General features: G+C 36.6%; 1 protein-coding gene across 4 annotated transcripts in view; it reads right to left on the bottom strand.

Moving 5' to 3' along the window:
* Adgrl3 (adhesion G protein-coupled receptor L3) overlaps positions 1 to 14,070 on the bottom strand; it is a 446,202-nt gene extending 432,132 nt beyond the window's left edge. For all 4 annotated transcript variants that reach the window (XM_035452601.1, XM_035452599.1, XM_035452600.1 and 1 more), the window contains exon 1: positions 13,872 to 14,070. The gene's annotated coding sequence lies outside the window, so the exon portion shown is untranslated. The remainder of the gene's footprint in view (positions 1 to 13,871) is intronic.
* Positions 14,071 to 16,760: the final 2,690 nt, after the last annotated feature.

The following is a 16,760-nucleotide window of genomic DNA, read 5'->3' as shown; positions in this document are numbered from 1 at the left end:
CCCTGAACTTTTCATTTTCTATAATTCCCCAGGGGCTAGTAGAAGCCCTCTAACTGGATCCATTAACAACAGCGCCCTCATCAGGCTTCTGGCTCATTATAACCCAAGCATCTACAAAAAAAAAAATCGCATCATTATTTCATATCCCCCCACCTTGTGTGCAGTGTGCCCTGCCCTTTTGGGGACTATTTCCTGCAGTGCTTTTCTCATAGGATTAAAGCATACTTTAATAAGTTTATACTTTAACTTGTTGTTTTCTGTATTTACCAAACATGCTTACTTCTGTTCCTAGGAAGTTACAGTAATTACTAAATCCTCAATGCATACAGGTTTCAACTCCTGAAGAGTGTTCACCTGGACATTAAACACAGATTAATCTTCTGACACAATGACTCCAAGCTCAAATTGACTATAGAATTGTGTTGTGAGTCTTTATTTGTTAAAAAGAAAGGCCTATAATGATATTGACATCATTGATAGTTTGTATTTTTCTGCTCTATCTCAATAATATTATCTTAGAAATGATTCTTTTAGTGAAATCTTATTTGTAATAACAATGCTAGAAAATTTATCAACATCTCCGGCCCTTGGCCAGTTCCTACAGGCTTATTCCTGCATACAAGCCTTTTCCTTTTGTTTTGTGACCCACTGAATTTAACCAGGCATGACTGTGACCATGGGTTTTGGTGCCCAGTAGAGCCAGTGACCTCGCCATGGGTGCACAATTAAAGACAGTAGCTCTGCCTTCCTCAGGGTTCTACTCCCTGCCACTGGGATGAGGAAAAGGGAAACTAGTTAAGACAGTTGTCATGGAGTGAATCAGAAATATAGGACAGTTTCCTAGAAATGTTATATACTGTCAGGTCTACCTGGCCCATTTACTTACACAAATGAGAAGTCTAGAAGCACTGTCCAGGCCTGCATTGTTTCGAAGTGTGTCAGGGCAAGAGGCGAATCCACCTTTTCCTTCTAGAGATATTTTCCTTGCTACAGTAATGGCTTCAGATATTGCCAAGCTAGGTTCATGTGTGAAACCTTCACCAGACATACATTTTACTGAAAAGATGCCCTGGGGGTATAAGATTTAATTCTAGATTTGCATTGGCTAGAAAAGCTTGTTATCAATAACAAATTGTATTGCTCTTCCTGCCAATGGGCTTATGCTTCTATGCTATGATGGCTAGCTTTTCCCTAATTAAGTCTCCTTTCTGAACAGAAAGATTATGCGTCACACCTTGTCCAAGAAAGCAAATCCCTTTCTCTTAAGAGTCATACGTTCTTCACATATAAAGGAACTGAGGCAAGAAGTTGAAAATAATCCAGTCCTCCTTTTCCAACTGAGCTTTCATTTCATACTTGACTACAGTTTGCTAATCCCCATTTTCTCTTTGGGCTGCAGTATGTGCCAAACTCACAGCAGGTTTAAAATCCCTGCTGATCCATTGAGATGCGGTGCAGTGCATGACAGAGCCTGGCAAGCATGCGTGTTGAGACCTTTAAAAATACATCAAATTAAAACAGAGTCTGTGTTATTACCATAGCTTCTATTCTGGACTTGAGGCCACTAAATCGCCTTGCTGCTCCCAGGAGTGCCCCTTCCTCTGGCAGGCGTCATCCTAACTGGGATCTGACCAAACAGCTGGATTTACAAGGAGGCATTAACTAATCATCAGCTGAATTCTTTATGCATACACACAGGCACACACACACACACACACACCCAGAGCAAGCGGAAGAAACAAGACTAACAAATGTGTGCCTGAAGTCTCATCTCTCACACTGACCCCTGGGGTCAATGATGTCAGAGAAACTATTTCTGAAAAGAGCTTTGGAGTGGGAGTGAACAATCAGGGCCCACAATAATGAGTAGCTCTTGAAGGACACAGCTGTTGAGCAGCTAATTGTAACTTGAAAAGCTGAGTCCCGAGTTATTAATGATCTTGCTGATAAAGTTTTATCTCACTTCTAGTCATGCAAGCTTTTATTCTAACTTTGAAGATGAGGAGAGAGTGCTCTGCTTCAAATGGGAGACTTCCATTGGCTAAATGCAGTCCTGCCTAGGTGGCAGCTCCTTCCTCACGTTGTCAGTGTAAACTGGTAGCCCTCATTTAAATTGATGTAGGACTTCTGCTTTCAAGATCATTCCTAAGGGAAGAGATCATCAACCCCACTAAATATTATGTTTTTGCTTCTTGACTGCTTTCTGTTATAAAACCGACTGAATGGAATCAAATACATAATTTACTGAGCCAAAAGGATCCTTTGCCTACTTTCTATGTCTAGGGTATGACACACAGAGCACTCTATTATATATTCTATTGAGTTGGGTTGTGGGAGGTGAAAATAATATTTCCACAGGCTAACAAAAGCATACTAGATTCTGAAAGGGCCATCTTGCCTTTTTTTGAGAAGTTCTAGGGTGAAGCAATGCATAAATGAAGAGACACAAAGGCTATTATTTGAAAATTAGAGACACCCAAAAATTCTGTCACCCAAGCTATCATCACCCTTCCTCCACCCCAGTGGTAAAGTAAATCCCTGTTGCTTTACCTTTTCATATTTTCCCTTTTGATTTTCAATTTCTTCCCAAGTTGGGGTGAAATCTTAAATTTTCTATCCTGTATCTAGATATAGTTATTTATTTACACAGAGACTTGATTCACAATGAATACTTGCTGGCCCACTGAAATCAAGCACTTTAATTACAATGTCAATTCAACTGTGAGGCTCACAATAGCAACCCACTAAGGTACTTGAATGAACCCCTGAGGCTGCCACAGCATGATGCAAGGCTCTGTCCTTCCCTCCCCCTTTGTAAACCCAAAGGATTACCAAACAACTCCCCAAAAGCCCAGAAGCAAACAACTGAAATCACAACTTTAGTCCTATACTCAAGTGCAAGTCAGGCCAGGAGAAGGCCAGTAGGCTGCAGGTGGTGACAGAGCACCTAATCATTTTACTGATATTCAGGTCTGGGGAAAAGATAGACATGCAGATAAACACATTTTCCTTCATGGTGATAGACCAATATAATCTTGCCCATAATTTAAGTGCATCTTTATGCTTTTAGAGGTGAATACCTCCAAAGTAAATATTTATTTACTTTATAATAATACATACACATTTATGGTCTTAATTTCATAAATTATATATATATATATATATATATATATATACTAATATACTAATCTACATGTATACATATCCACAAACATTCTAAATTCCTCAGTGAATTCACGGGCTATGTAATATCGCCAGCATTTATACTAATTTACATATTCTCTCCATAATAGACAAGAGAAATCAATTTCCATCACTCTATTAAAATGAGAATATTACCATCAAATCTCAATAATTTAGTTATCACCATTTCATGATGTTTTCAAAATTACATATGCTCCACATGAAAGTGGACATGCTATCTTTTCAACAGATTTTACCTAGGCAGGGTTGTGGGGAGCTTGAGTAACAAACTAATGGATTACTTCTTAGACTCAGAATAACAACAAAAGCATGGATTTCTCGATGGTAGATTGTGTCTGTGCTCAGTTTGTGATCACCAAATTTAAGCTGAGCCAGGAAACTTCTTTTAAGTCATTAGAGTTGAAATGTAATTCCATGAGCAAGTTATATATATATATATATATATATATATTATATATATGGAATGTAGTTTGTTTCAAGAGCAAACTTTATCAGCAAATATTAGTTCTCTCACTCGTGTGTGTGTGTGTGTGTGTGTGTGTGTGTGTGTGTGTGTGTGTGTGTGTGTGTGCTCTCGCAGTGCCCAAACTCAAACCAAGGGTCTGCTGCATCCTCACAAGTATTTATCACTGAACTAACTCCCAGCCCAGCCCTATGGTAAACTGTTTCCTTATAAACCTAGAAAAAGCCCCAGGGAACAACCGACAGCAGAGACAGAAATGGATATACATGTGACATGTTTACTACCTGTCCACACCTACACTCAAAATTTTGGGATAATTCCTGAACACGTGTGATTTCTTTCTTTGCAGGTGATATCAACCAGTGTCTAGAAGTCTGATTTTAGTTAACTTCTGTTGTTTTCAAAGTATCTGCAGTATCAATTTATGGTCACTAGAAAATATGTAAAGTTGAAAACTAAGTCATTGATTTCCACAGAAATAAGTATATCTGCATCTTGTTTCATTTGATGTAAAGATAAAGAAAATATGCATAGGTTGAATTCAAAGTCCTGAGATGGTTCAGAAATGCAGTCTTTTATTTGAAGTACTCCATTAAAATTAACAAACACGCTTTTATCTTCAAACTTTTAAAGTTTATATTCATAATTCCTCAAATACCTTGCCTTAAGTATGAATTAAGCTTCAATTTTGTACATTTAAGTGTGGTTAGTATGTGCATATATTTACATAAAACTCACACTTTGAACATTTTTTTAACAAAAAACAAGCATAAATCACTCTTAAGTGTAAGAAACATGATCAACCTTCAGAGAAATAAAAGCTTTATAAAATTTCAACAAATAATCAAATAATATTAGATTGGGCAAAGACTTTACCTATAGTCTCTCCTATACACTGTTATAGATAAGGTATTCTACGATTTAGGCATGATAGACATGTGAGACAGCCTACATAATAGGAAAAATACTGGGCCAGCTACACATCTGACAAGGAGTTAATATTGTTTTGGATAATAATTAGTCCTTTGATTTTATTTTATATTTTTAAGATTCTCAATTGGCAAGCTACAAAATTAACATTGGAATGAATCATACATGATTGACCTTGCTTTACTTTATTTTTTATTAATTTAAAAATATATAGTTTTTGGTAAAATTTCCTCAAGGTTTGAGTGAAGTACTTAAGGTGGGAAGTGAAATGTCTATAAAAAGCTTGTAAACTTAACTATCATTCCTATTTGCTTAACTTTTACAATATCCCACAAAAGGCCCAATGTTATTTTGTTATTAGCATTACTAGATATTACCATATCTGACTTTGCCTTGGTTCTCTTGGATTTTTTAAAGATTTATTTATTTATTATGTCTACAGTGTTCTGCCTGCATGTATGTATGCCTGCAAGCCAGAAGAATGTATCAGTTCTCATTACAGATGGTTGTGAGCCACCATGTGATTGCTGGGAATTGAATTTAAGACCTCTAGAAAAGAAGCCAGTGCTCTCAGCTACTGAGTCATCTCTGAAGAATATATATTTCTAGTATATTTTTTTAACACAAACTCCAAATATCCATGTTGTACCTCAAGGCACACAGAGATTAAGCTGAAGTCATGGAGACCTTAGAAGTGTTTATGGTGGTGTTAGGATTTTCATCTTTAGAGACCCTAAAGATATTTACTGATGATTCAGTTGAAGTTGTAATCGAACGTGAATTTGAAATAAGGACTAAGAACTTGTCAAGTGTCCAAATTAAACACACCGTTGATCACAACTAAGATTTCTATTCTAGTACTAATGGAAGAATACATTCATATACAAAAGTTCATTTTCTTGTTTATTGCTCTGCTCTGCTTTATTATACACAATATTTGGTTATAGTCACCAAAGTTTAAGAAAGTTACATTTTAAAAAATGTAAGACGAATGAGCTCATAGAAACATGGCTAACTATAGATGGCTCTGTGGTCTCATATTGCTCCAGGTTATGTGAATGTGTCTCCTTTACTTAAGAGAACTAGGATGTCGAACCATGTTTGTAAACTAGCCAGTCAACTCTTAGTCTTATCGTGTAAGGTCAACAGAGGGCATTCTCATTATATACATGAGCCCATTCTGTGTCTTTGGAAGCAGTTAAGTAATTTGCCTAACCTCATTATGACTCCCAGTGTGAACCTGCACTTGTTATCCACATTGCTTGCTATCCCAAGAACTTGTTAAGCCCAGTCCTTGTTATGCACAATTCTTGTTATCCAAAGTAGTTGTAATCCACAGTACTTGCTATCCATGGTACTTGCTATGCACATTGCATGTTATCTGCAGTACTTGTTATGAACCGTACTTCTTATTCACAGCACTTTTAATCTACAGTGCTTGTTATCCTTGGTGCTTGTTATGTGCTGCACTTGTTTTCTGCAGTACTTGTTATCCTTGGTAGATTTTTTTCTGCAGTGCTTGATATCTGTGGCAATTGTTATCTGCAGCACTTATTATCCTTGTCTTTGTGTAGCCCAGGTTGTCCTGAAACTCACTTTGTAGACCTGTCTGCCTCTGCTTGCCACGTGTTCGTAATACTGGTACTAAAGGAGTGTGTCACTATGGCCAGCTCCCATTACTCAATTTTAATAACACAAATACTGACATTAGGAAAAAAATAAAGCATCATTCCTATAAACAGTTTAAGACCTACTCTCATAGAAGGAGAAGTTAAGTACATATAATGTCAAAACAAATAAGAAATATTGTTTCTAGCATTTTTATAGAAATATTGAAGTATGCACTCACTCACATCAGTATTTAATAGGATGTATCACTTCAGTATTGAGGTTAATGAAAAAGAAACAAGATCCTAAAGAATTTCCTCCAAATTATATAGGACCACAACACATTTTGTTTAAATCTTAACACCTCTTCTACTTCTCTACAGACCTTTTCCTCTTCTTCCAACATAAAAATGCCATGATAGGTGCAGAGAGGATTCTGAAAAGCACTATGCAAAAAACATATTTTCATATCAATTATAGTAGAAGTCTCTTCTAAAGTCATAAGCCTTTCCAAAAGACACACATATATGTGAATAGGGGCTCTATCTGAAATCATATAATAGTATCACATAAAACAAGAAAGCTAACAGCACTTTGAAGGCCACATTATATTATTTCCTACAGCAGGAGTTATGTCCCCAAAACTGAGGTGGTAAAACAGAAGGTTTCCCATTGCTATGACAACATTTATCTCTGTTCTTCTGTTACAATTTCTGTCCTTTTCTTATCTCCCCATGAATTCCTGAACTTTACCTAGACATGTCAGATTCAACTATAATATAATAACAAATTTTGAGGAAGTTTTTTTCTGGTTTATTTTTTTTTTTAATTTAGGATTATGGGGAGTAAGAACATGCCAGAAGGATACCTCATTGCTGTCAAGATAAAGACACACTGTTTATCCAAGAGTTGTGGTATTTCTTATTTCTCTCCCTCCTCCTCCCCCTCTCTCTCTCCCTCTCTCTCATACACACACAAACACAAATGTTATGAAATAATCCTTTTGTACACTGTGAAGATGTGTTTCTCTGATTGGTTTAATAAAAAGCTGAATGGCCAATAGCTAGGCAGGATTTCCAGTGACAGAGGACACCCAGAAGCTGCAGATCAAGCAGGAAGGGAACTACAGAGATGAGGTAATAAAGTCACAAGGCAGAAAGTAAATTTACAAAATGTTCTCATTTAAGTTATAAGAGCTAGTTAGAAACAAGCCTAAGCTATCAGCCAAGCTTTCATAATTAGTACATCTCTGTAGCATTCTGAAGAGTCGACCACTCTAATTTAAAAGCAGAAGGACAGAAATCCATTTGTCAAGAATAGCAATCAGATTGATGACACATCTCAGTGGTGAAACACTGACCAAGCATGGGTCAGGTGAAAGGTAAAATAAAACAAAATAGTAACATTCCTTGGTTTTAGCCAGAAGTGGTGGCATATGTCTGCAATCTCAGTACTCAAGAGGCAAGGGGACTGCTACAAGTTTGAGATCAAACGAAGTCATATAGTGAACCTTGAGGTACATGGCAAGATCTTCTCTTGGACCCTCCTTAAAAAGTGTCAATACGGGTAACTAAAAACAGAGGAAAGTATGTCAATTCCATCAGCTATCAAGTTTAGCTCTGAACTAGAAGGGATTCAAGATGCAGGATCTTCCAATCAAAGGAAGGTAATGTCTATGAAATGTATTGGTAAGAGGTTATGGCTGGTATAAAAAAATTAATGAAATTCCCTTTTCTTTGTGCTTGGCTAATTAGGATTGGTCTATCATACTGCTGCATAGATGCCACTTCATCTTCAAGAATATCCCCAAGCCATGGAAGCTAGGCATACATATGATTGAAGAATGTAGTTGTTGGGATGTGATCTAAGATAAGACTAAACAGTGTTGTCTGACTATAAGCCTTTTCTCATTAGCATGTCTTTTGTAGGTTTCAAAGCATTTGGTATGTACTTAACTATGTTCTTCATTTATCTCAGCATCTACGACTTGCCCTATCAAGTTAGTGACTTTATGGTATACAAAGAGCTGTCTGGATTCCCAAATCGTGGTGTTATATGTAACCTAGCAAATGTACTTCTGCCCTCTTACCATGAGAGCTTCAGTTATTTTAGCACTTCACATGCAAAAATTATGTGAGCTTTGCAAGCACAGCCATGGACCAACGGCTTTGAAAGCATTGCCTTTGTGAGTAGAGGTTTTATTTTCAAAACTTTTAACCAACAAGAACATTAACCATTTCCTTCAGATAAAGCACCACTTTGCACTGTAGTCAAGGGATAAGCTATTTTAATAATCAGCTTTAATTAGGCAAGAGATTAATCAAGGTTCATTTCTGAGGAATTCTCAGAAGACATGTGGAGATTACTTTTGGTTATTACTCTATTGAAGTGAGTGCTATGTTACATTCTAAATGAGAGCAAATATGAGCAGAAGGGTCTCCTATTCTCTCCTGATTGTGACTTGAAACTCTGCGCGCGCGCGCGCGCACACACACACACACACACACACACACACACACACACACAGAGAGAGAGAGAGAGAGAGAGAGAGAGAGAGAGAGAGAGAGAGAGAGAGATTAAATATATTGAAGGAAAGACAGAAAAGTTAAAAATTCAGACCTAATCTTGTCTCCAGCCAGGTATTACTGGGAAATAAAGGAAGCACTGAGTGAAATCCTAGCAGATGTTCTTGTGTTTCAGGACATCTTATCATTCCTGGCTAAGCAGCAATATTAAAGAATAACCCTGTCTTTCTTCTTCTCTCTTTTTTTTTTTTTAATGAGAATGACTGTTTGGTCAGCAACTCCATCATGCCTTACTAATGTTACTATCATTACTTGCCCCTCCTTAGCTCAGTAAAATGGAGAACTGTTGGTATTAAACAGGTGAAACCAGAGGGGTTTCCTCTGGTTTCTTCCTTGTATTTTCTCTGACTTCCATACACAGTAACTCTTTACATTTCATTGATTATGCCTCATTGTTACTATTTGGGATCCAATGGGTGCTGGAATAACTCAGGGCTTCCTGGATGCTATGCACTGAGCTCATCCCTTTCCCCACCACTATGAATATTCACTCCTTGGACATTGCTTCCCTGAGTTAGAACCACCAACACAACGAACTCTTACTCCTATAAGTCAATATAATTCTCCATATTGTCTTCCAGCCTCTAGTGTTTTGGTTTTGTTTTATTGTGGTTTCTCTCTGCTCTTAATGTGCCATTCCATGTTTAATTCTAATGTCTACATTTTTTCCTTACTGCCATATGAAAAATGCCAAATTCCTCACAATATAATATCATGCTTTTTATGATCAGATCCTTGCTCATTTTCTCTAGATCATTTCCAGAATGATGTTAGGCAACTATCATCTGGACTTGATGCTCCAACTACACTGAGCTTGCATTATAGTAGTGTTTTTCTTTACCTCTGTGCTGAGCTATGAGTTGTCTGCTAGGAGGCAGTGCACATTCCATCATCTTCAGAAGCAACATCTCTGACTCAGCAAGGCAAAGTAGGTAGTCTCTTCTCCTGCCTCATTGTACCCTGAACTTAGCAGTTATTTACTTCCTGTGTTCAAGGAAGTATTGGTTATAGGAATCAGCAGACAAAGAATGCTGTCTAGACCTCATTTACAGTTGAACTAAGAAACAATAAGGCAAATAGTAATAGAGGGTTAGTTGGTATTGTGGCTGAGAAGAAAAGTGTAAGAGATGACATCACAGAAAACAATGAGCAAAAGCAGCCCTTTTGAAGATAAAGATTATAAAACCACAATTTCCACATTTAGCATTCTGTAAAACACAAACACAAACACAAACACACACTCACAAACATACTCAATTTTTCTTTAAGTATTACTTTTTCAGAGATATCCCCATGCTTGATTATAAACAGGAAGGGCACTATAAGAGCATTTGTTGAATTACACTCCTTTTGTCAACAACCGACCACTCACTGAGAGATCAAAGTTGGGGACTCCTCTATCTTTGTGCTGCTGACCCTTAACTTAGTGTTCATTTAGTTTCATACTGTATATGAAAAATAAAAATGCTCAAGAATAAATTTTGGTGATATATTGTTTATGCCCTAATAAAGCCACTAGAGATCAGTTTGCAAAGCCAACCACACTAGTTAGCTATAGTGGTGGCACACACCTTTAATCCCAGGACTGGAGGCAGGCGGGAGTGTGGGAGAGGCAAATGAATCTCTGAGTCCAAGACCACCTGGGCTACTGCAGAGTGAATCAGAGCTCATGCCTTTAATCCCAGGATTTGAGAGGTATAAGAGGTAGAGGCATTCAGTCTGAGAGTTAGTCTCTAGCCACATTGAGGAGAGCATAGCAGTCTGAGTGAATCTGAGGAGCAGTGAAGTCAGGAGGAGTTTGTGGATTGTTCCTTTGGTCTGAGCTGAGGTAGAGGTAAGAGCTAGTGGCTGGCTGCTTTGCTTCTGTGATCTTCAGCTTGAAGATTGAACCCCAATATTTATCTCTGGGTCATTTATTTCTTTCATGCTATAATGATTGAAGTAGCAATAAGTCTATAGCACAATAGAGGTTGATTTTCATGGATTTATCTTTGTTTACAACTATAATATAAGCATTGCCATCTGTAAACATTGATACCTAAAAATGAGGGATAAATCCTTCATTTATGGTATGAGTTTTATGTGATTCTCCAAGATGACTGGAAAAATATATAAACACAATTTTAAAAAAAGCATTTGGCTCCTGGGAGAGGAAAAGTGAGCTTTAAAGTGAGTTCAGAATAGAATTTTTAAGATTTTTTTCAATATTGCTGCATTGCTTTATCTGTTTTTAAGAGAAAGCTGTTAGGAATGTGATACAGAGTTAGGGGAAGAGTAGAGGAGGTGAATGTTATCAAAGTATGTTGTCTGATATTCTGAAGGAATTAATAAAATATTTTAAAACATGCTTGGCTTCCTCTATCCTCCAAGGAATATTTTTATACTTAGATATAGGCTCAGATTGGCTTAAAGCTTTCTCCTGGATCAGCCTGCTTCAGGGAACCCTGACGTGAGAGTCTGTGTACACATGTGCACGCATGCACACAAGCACACACAAGTGCACACACAAGCACATGCATGCCTCATTTTCTCAGTATGCAGTGAATTTCTGGTTTCTGTGAATACAAACCCTCATTAGCTCTTACTTCCTGTTAACTCTAAAAAGTTATAAATTTAAGGACAAACTTGTCAAAATGCCATTTGAAAAGGATGAAAAGGACTTTGTTCTGTTGTCATGGCTGGATTTATCTACACCACAGATTGATCACATCAATATTGGCCTTCATTATTTAAACTGTTTTCTGAAGGTTATATGTTTACAACATCTTCATCCTACAACAGTTTGTTTCTTGGTCTTTGAGAAACGCAAAGAGGTACGGAGGGAACTTGAATTCCCTGCCATTTTCTTGTTTGAAATCTGCCATGTCTTTTAAACTTAAAGAGTTCAAGACAATGTGATTCTCTTGCTTCAATTTCATTTTTAATACCAATCTAAGCACTCTGGCTGTGTGTACTGTCTTCACTACAGGAAGGATTATGCCTCTCTAATATTTACTTACTTCTCATTACTCTTTTTGTGGGAAGCAATATATCAGATACCCTTCAGTCTTGCTGTCTCACTGAGAAATTACTTTCATAGGACAGCAACTTTAAATGTATCACAATGGTCACAGACTTATATGGTTCTTTCACCTCCTGTTGCATCACCTAGACTTTATACTCTATTTATGAGCTTCCGTGCAATCTGCCAAGTACCTCCACTTTCATCTCTGTTCAAAATAATATACATTATAATTCCTTTCTTTTAAACTTCCTTTTAGAAATATGTGATTTAAAACCCATCACTACCTTGCTTTATTAAATATATGTGTGACAGGCATTAAAAGCTAGTGATAGAGAAGAGTGTTATGAAACAAAAACAATAAAAATTGGAGACTATCTAAATATAAGTAACTTCTATATTAAGAGTTATATAGGAAAAATTATTCTATATTCTGAATTTTTGTCAGAAGACAAAATTGCAAACAGGAGCGTATGTATTTATGTTTTATTAATGAAAATTAAACATTATTTCTGTATTTCTTCTCCATGCTTTCTATAAATTCCCATGATCACTGGTTCACCAGAGTAACTTAAATGATAATTACTTGAGGTATTAATGTACAATACAAATCAAGTCAAAATCATCACAAAATTCCCATGGCCATTGATGTACATTGTGTGAATAAATGGAAACTGCCTAATTTAGAGCATGTCATCTCTGAAAGAGGAACAGTGAAATAGGAAGAATGTGTACTCTACACTGCCCTTAAATATTTGCAACACTTTGGAGACACAGCTATGTGTCCCTTGCTGTGGACAACACTGCCACCACGACCCCTACACACACCTGTCAAAAAAGAAATGATCATTTCAATGGACAGATTGCAGAACATTGATAGAACTGGGTGAAGGGGGCCTCAAATCCATCGTGAGCATCATATTCCCTATACCCTTCCCTCTCTTCAATGTACTCACTAGAACTGAAGAAGTGAGTTTAAATATCTGGATTTCCTTACACCTGAAGTGTGTTTATGATGTACCTCTCAAACAAAGCATTCTATTTTATGTTGCCACAATGAGGCTCAGACAATGAGCACAACAAATACAGTGATGTCCACTTCACCCTTGCATGTCTTATATTTTACCCCTTCAAAAATTTTTAGAGTAAGCAGGGTAACTGAAATTCATGGATTTCAGCCACATACTTCCCATGGTTTCTCACTTTGTAGCACAAAGTTCTTAATGTTATGTCACCTGGGGGGTAAATGACAGGAATAAAAGTACCCTATAGAGTTTTGTGAGGGGGAAAAAAGAAAAAGGAATCTTTAATATAGTACACAGTATTGGGAAAATAGTATTTAACATTGTGGAAACATTATATAGTGTTCCTCAATGGAACTGGACTCAACAGACTCACTCAATAGAGTTGCCAGCTGGGAAGCAAGACCATAAGAACATTCCAGCATTTTTATGAGATTACTAGCTTTTTTCCTGAGGTTTTATGATTTAAATGACTACGCATAATCCCTTACCAAGATGCTTTAATCATAATCTTTTCAAAACCTTGTTAGTTTCTATTGATGAGACTTCGTTCTCAAACAAGACGATCAGAAATATTCATGCTCATTTTTCATAGTCTTAGCAATTTCACAGTTTAAAAATGTTTTACTTGAAAAGTAATTTGAAGTGGCCTGCAGTAATGAAAAATAGTATTTCTAACTCAACCTTAATGTTTTTCTTTGTTTGTTTTGTTTTTTCTTTTTCTTTTCAGATAGCATCTCAGGTAGTCCAGGCTGGCCTGAATATTCACTACATAGCTTAAGCTTGCCTTAAACAGTGATGCATCCCTTTCCACCTCCAAAGTGTCGGAATGACAAGTGTGTGTCACAATTCCTGGTTTGCATCACAACCACACATTTTAAACCAAATATTTCAAAATAAGGATGTGGCTCAACAGCAGAATAGGCATGTGTTGCTAAAGCAGAAAAACAGGCCACTAGCAAGTGTGGAACGCAACATGAGGAGAGAGAGCTGCTTGGGACTGAGCCTCCCATCAGCCCCTGCCCTGCCACCCCAGCCCTTTTCCCCTCCGGCCGCACCTTGGGCTGCAATCTGTGCTCCTGGGGCACCTGGTCCACGAACTCCTCTGGCAGCTCCGCGTGACCCTTGTCCTCGATGAGCAGTGGCACGCTCTGCAGCTGGCTGCTGAAGAAGATGTCTGGGAGGTAGAGCGCCTCCTGGGCTGCGTTCAGCATGTCGCAGTGGAGCAGCAAGGGCTGGATGTCTCTCATTGTGCTTGCCACCTGCGGGGACCGCAGGGCGCACCATCAAACCCCTGCTTACTCAGAGGCCATACCCAAAGGCAGCCCTCTATGGCAGACTCGGGCTTAGGACCAGCCACCCCAAATCCCACTCAGACAAACCTGGGGATGAACAATGAGTTTTTCACCCCGTAGTTGGTAAACACTATCCTTATTAGGAAAAATTCTCATCCCCGTTTCTAATATGATAAAAATTAGATGTAGTTACACAAACTGAATAAGCTAGTTACCTATAAAATACAAAGGTCCTCTTTATTTTAATAGTCTCATAACTTTGGGATACAAACTATGTGCACTAATTTACCCAAGTATGAAGTTAGGCATTGGCTACCAAATTCAGTTTTTACATAAAAAAGCTTGACAGTATAAAGGGATTTTGTTACTTTTATTGTTTGTTTTGTTTTGTTCTGTTGCAGAGTTAAATGATTGTTTTGTATTTATTTATATGTTTTATGGTCATTTTGCTAACATTTTGAAAGATACTGTATTAAGAACTATGATGGACATTAATGTGAAAAGATATACATACATTTTTGCCACTTATATACACAGTGATTTTTACTGACAAATGTTGCATATTACATAAATGAATAAATATGGAAGACCAAGACAATAATGATAAAATAAAATTATACACATATGATATTTTAAAAAAATTGACACAACAATCATATATTATATGCTATGAAAAAATAGAGCTACCTAAGTACATGATTTCTTTATGTGAATTGATAAACGAGACACACAATTCTCTACACTAACTGTAATAAGTTTACTCAATAAGAGAGATAGTAAAATCTACCTGTCAATAGAAAGCAAAGAATTTACAAAGGAAAACACCATTCTCGATACATACATTTTTAACTATTACAGCTGCTTGTTTGAAGACATAATGTTATCAAATATGACTGATATTAAACAGTGAAGGAAAAACTAAGAAAACCAATGAAGAAAAAGCACTTAGTGATAATCATCTAATACAAGGTTATATATTAGTATTCTGATATCTAGATATATGTGTTGTTTTCAAATTAAGAATAAAACTATATCACTCCATCATATGAAAAGATAAACCTTTATAGAAGAAATATATTTTAAAATCAGAAAATTCGCCTGGTGGATAATTCTAAATTTTATGCCTATAATACTGATATGATTTACATTTAAACGTCATAATATAGCATTGTTAAATATGTTAAATATATACATATATATATATATACCAAAACAGTTCAAACTTCATTTTGACCAGCAACATAAATGAAATGTATGAAAAAGTATGTTTGAAATTTCTTAAGTCTCCTCTATACTACTGATAATGAAACTGTGTTTATTTTATGGAATTATTTACAAATACATGTATCTGAACATTTTTTAAACAATTCTCTGTCAAGACACTTGTGAACCTGTGTTATATAACATGTTATGCAAAAAGCTTCTATTTTAATAGTGGTGAAAGAATGTATTTTATGTCAAGTTAACATAATAGCTTATTTGGTATGATGGGATGTGAGCTTGTTTGATGTTGTTTATTCAACATATAAGTATGGAGTTCTCATCAAGTGTCAGCTCATCTTTAAGGTACAGAAAAGGGTGGTGGACAAAGCCGACTACAAGGGTGTGAAAAAGAACCATTCACCTTGCTAGGACCATTGAGACAAACACAAAAGAAGAAAACAATGTCATAAAGATATATAGCCAGTCCTCAGAAAACATAAATGGGGCAAGCTATAAAAGGTGTATTTGAGTCTTTAAGGAAGACACTCATGGGGGTAAAACTCAAACTGAGATTTTTTTTTTGTAATATCTGAATCTACAAAAAAAATCATACAAAATCATACAAATCAGAAGTAAAAAGTACATGGGGCTATGGCAGAGGTCTGCTGTGTGGAACAGCTTTGAACTGTTCAGGAGTTAGCACAGCTGGCTCAGTATGGGTAGAAGTCAAGGGGAATGGTTTGAAATGTCAGGCAGTGAGCAACAATCAGATGCAGACTCTGTACATCACAATCATTTTTAAGCTTCTGTCTAGGATAAATTATTGGGAGGAAAGAGAATGAAATGACAGGGAAAGATATAAAGAAACAAAAGCAAACTAAAACAGGAATTTCCTTTGCAGTAGAGATCAGATATTTGAGAAAAAAAATAGCCAATTCTACAGCAAGCAGAGAATGGCAAATGATAAAATGAAAGTGAAATAGACATCAGTAACAAATACCACTGTGTCTGGATCTACCTGGACATTCTATCCACGTGAACTACAAAGAACATTCTAGAGCTAAGCAGGAAGCAATCAGGGATCTCAGAAAAGCTCATTTGCATGAGGAAGAAACACGATTTAATGAACAGAGACCAAGAAAAAAATAACTGGAAGTTGAACTAATATGACTCTTAAGTTGGAAAAATGAGACACAGGTGTGCGCGAGGCAATATAGCTCATATTCACTTAAATTCACTGCACTTCACAGTCACTGAAGAGTGATAGCAAAGCACCAAATTTTAACGTTTATCTTTAGAATACATTGTACATACTATGATTAATGTATTGTAGAACTTCCAAGGATATATCTGCTTCAGTTGTAACCATACATCCAATTTTTGTGCCACAGAACTATTGTAGAGATTTAATCATCAAAATAGCATCTATGGTTAAAAGTCTAGAATCTT

This window comes from Cricetulus griseus, assembly GCF_003668045.3.
Source record: "Cricetulus griseus strain 17A/GY chromosome 1 unlocalized genomic scaffold, alternate assembly CriGri-PICRH-1.0 chr1_1, whole genome shotgun sequence".
NCBI lineage: Eukaryota > Metazoa > Chordata > Mammalia > Rodentia > Cricetidae > Cricetulus > Cricetulus griseus.
This window is presented reverse-complemented; position numbering and strand designations above follow the sequence as displayed.